This window comes from Phytophthora infestans, genomic scaffold (genome assembly GCF_000142945.1).
Source record: "Phytophthora infestans T30-4 supercont1.113 genomic scaffold, whole genome shotgun sequence".
Taxonomy (NCBI): Eukaryota; Oomycota; class Peronosporomycetes; order Peronosporales; family Peronosporaceae; genus Phytophthora; species Phytophthora infestans.
In genome coordinates, this window is record NW_003303646.1 from 20,430 (window position 1) to 24,248 (window position 3,819).

The following is a 3,819-nucleotide window of genomic DNA, read 5'->3' on the forward strand; positions in this document are numbered from 1 at the left end:
CGGGTCGGAGGAGTGCCATTTCTCCCAACAAGGACAAATGTCTCGGATACTTCCCTCCCGCACCAACGATAAGTCTTTCTTGATGAAAGAGAAGCGGTGACTGTTTATGGTAGTTGCCAGCGAAGTCACCAGACCTGAATCCTATAGAGAACATGTGGGGCGTGCTTGCACGCGCCGTGTATGCAAATGGACGCCAATTTGAGACTAGGGACACTCTGATTGCGACTATCAAGACGTGCTGGGAAGAAATCACGTCTGAGTACATGCTAAAGCTGCTTGGTTCAATGCCTAAGAGGTGCGTAGAGGTGCTAGAGCTTCATGGGGCGAAGACAAAGTACTAGATAGCTGCTAGGACATTCAGGGTTTCGATAAACGCAAGAAAAAACTAGTGGCAGTATACTTACCGCCGTACGTGTTGAAGTTGACATTTCTGCCGATAACATAATGAGTTTTCATTGAAATCGAGTGAACAAACCGCCATTCGCTTCGTCTTGATGTGGGCTTTCTATTAGTTCCAGCGGTTTGCTTGAAGGGGTATTATTGGTTAAAATTTCGCGAAAATACTTGGTGGCAGTATAATTACCGCCCGCACTGTATAAGAATTTTCTTAAATCAAGATTTTTCTTTATCTTAAGTACGGATTTTTCTTCATCTTAAGTACGAATTATCCTTCATTTTAAGTACGAAAGTTTTTTATCTTAAGTTTGAATTTTTTCCTCATCTTATGTTCGATTTTTTCTTCATCTTAAGTACGAATTATAGTACCAGTGGTATTAAAACATGTAATATATAAATACGTTCTCAGCTTAGATTTTTCGGGTTTTGATTTTATTCTTCGTTATTGGAGCTCTACCAAAACCTACACAAACCGATTTTTGCGTCTGACATAGCTGTGACGTATTCGTTGTCACAAATCGGTAGTAAAATGTTAAGACGTTGTTCTTGTCTCCACAAAATGTGTCGACGCAAAATCGTTGTACCTCATTTCTGGTACAGCTATCAGTGTCCAGTCAGTCATGCCCACTTCTAAATACTCCTGCCATGAGCCGCCGCAATGCTGGAAGAGGACGGGGCTTCACTACGCCTCAAGTTGAGCGTACGTACCATAATGCATCACAAACAGGATCTCACGAATACATTTAGCGTTGCTTTTACTATTGCTGGCCTCTTATCTCTCGTTGAGCAGTTCCACGATCTCGACTAGCATACAACGTGTACCAGGGAGACTTAGCAGGATCAATGTGTCAGAACATTGCGATCAAAAGCATACATACAACGCAGCCGTAGAAGCAACAACACCTGCTTCTTTAAACGCGCATTCCGGTGCTCGCACGCTAGCACAAGTCACTGGGCCCTAGCCATCAAAAAGGTGAATGGCCCGCGTACATGTACCCATAACGTTAAAAGTGTTGATTTTGGTATGATAGCAGACATATCACAAATTCGACATATATTTGAACACATTTCACTTTCAAATTTGTGTCTGTGATTGCATTTGTGTAGGTTTTGGAAGAGTTCCATTGGACATGATTTAATAATATATGTGGTGTAGTGATTTCTCCGTAGTTGCGGATTATCACCCGTCGACAAAGACGTGACACCGCCCAAGATGTTCAAGCGACGAATTCTCGGTCAGGTGATGTACGGAGACGCCAAGGTGCCAGCGACTCGACGGCGTCACTCCCGAGCTTTCAACGAAGCATTGGATACGGCCATATGTCACTGAATCCAGGCTGTCCTTATTATTAATAATGGACTGGCCGGATTCGCATTCAGCGGACCATCTACGGTACGAACCCTCAGTGGCTGTTGGGATGAGTTCGCGGAAGACTCAGCGACCATTACAAGACACGTTCACCGTCTGGGACAGGGCGCGGACCGTTAAAGATGCTCATGCGACGGTGCAGACGACGCTTGGCATGCAAGAAGATCCATAACGGATCATTGTTCACGTGATATTTGTATACTTGATTAGGACTTCTTATTAGGAATAGACCCGAGAGGGTAAGCTTAAATACAGAACAGAATTTCTACTCTAGCACACAGCGACGTCCGGCTTCAAGGTAAGCGTCTGGTCAAGCTTGTTTGAGTGTGTTATGCCTGTCGGTGAACTCGAAGCTCTGTAGCGAGGGTTTCACCCGGCAAGGCCAAGAGACTTGTGTATTGGCCGATTATTATCGGGAGGTTTTACGGTGAACGGCTTTATGTTTGCCTATTTGCACGACTGGAAGTTGCTTTAATTGCCTCCCTTTTATTTCTTCCCACCCGAGTGTTGAACACTCGGTGATTCTGTAAAAGAGATAACCCGTGCCTGGTACCCCTTTGGCGGTGTGGGGCACCGAGAGGATCCAAAACACCTGCTAGTTTTGCTCGTGCTAGTAGCGTGGTCTTATTTTTACTGGGTGGCCTATATAAGTAGTTTACAAGGTCCAGTTTGTCCCGGTGCAAGGGCAGAACTGGGGTCTTCAGGTCCGCCCGAACGATCGTTTACTATCCTAGTAGACGTATTGTTGTGGGAACATCCTAACTACGTTTGTAGCTAGAGTTCACGTGGGATTTCCAACACCACAACATATATATCTTGTCCTCCAAAGAAAACTAAAATCAAAAACCGAAAAATCGAAGCCCTGACTGGTTGGATTTTAATATAAATCGTGTCCTCCAAAGAAGAATTAAATCAAAAACCGAAAAATCCAAATCGATTCTGATCAAATTAGATGACATAATATTATTAGCACCCATGGACACGAGGCTACCCAGTACCCTTTTGCACTCAAGTTCACCTCAAGCTACTGTATCCTCTAATTTGATCAGAATCGATTTAGTACTATCAATAGTACTACTATCCTACTTCCGATTGCGCTCTCGAGCGCCGTGTCATATTGCTGTCATTCGACAATTCTCCATGGCTGAAAGTTTCACCGTTCAAGACCACTTCGTGGAGCTGGGATACACCATCGATGATTCCACCAAGGGCCCGATATCCCACCAATGCCGCGGGTGCGGAAAAAAGTATCGCCTGATCGACATTTTTCGTAAGAAAAAAAAACAAGCCTCAGCAAGTCGAGGGCGAGGAAGCACTACAAGGTGTGCAAGGGCAGGAAAACGTCGAAGGTCAAGGAACCCTCTAAGTCCAAGAACCCGCGTTTCCAGGACCATACATTTTCTTCGAAAGTGAAGTGTGTGACGAATTAATGAGGGTAGCCTAGTTTTATTAAAAACAATAATAAAACAACTACATCCTTGACAACACCCGATGGCAGCCGTTGCCAAGCCATAAGGGTTTATAGTTTAGGGTTTAGTATAGAGGTTCCTGAAAAAAAAACTAGCCTAACAAGTGCACCTGAAATTTCGCACACATATGTCAAAAGATATAAATATTCTGCTCACGAAGTTTTAAATCCAACGGGCACCGGCAAGTATACAAAAACTAAAAAAAATACCGATACAGAGAAAACAAGCATATTAACATATGATTTTTCCAACGGATATATAAACAGCGGTGTCGGTTAAGGAGGGCTATGTTACGGTCCAGTGTCTAAAAAAGGGGCAGAACAGCCTTAGACTGAGCAATGTATTGAACTCATATTATGTACGATTTTTTCTTCATCTTAGATACGATTTTTCCTATATATTTTAGGTTCAAGTTTTTTCTTCATCCTATGTACGAATGGCCTTCATCTTAAGTACGATTTTAAAAAATAAGTCCGATTAATATATATCTATAGTACCAATTTATTATTATCTTAAGTACGATTTTAATTTTAATTTAAGAATGATTTTTTATTATCGTACATACAATTTTTTATTCTAAGTACG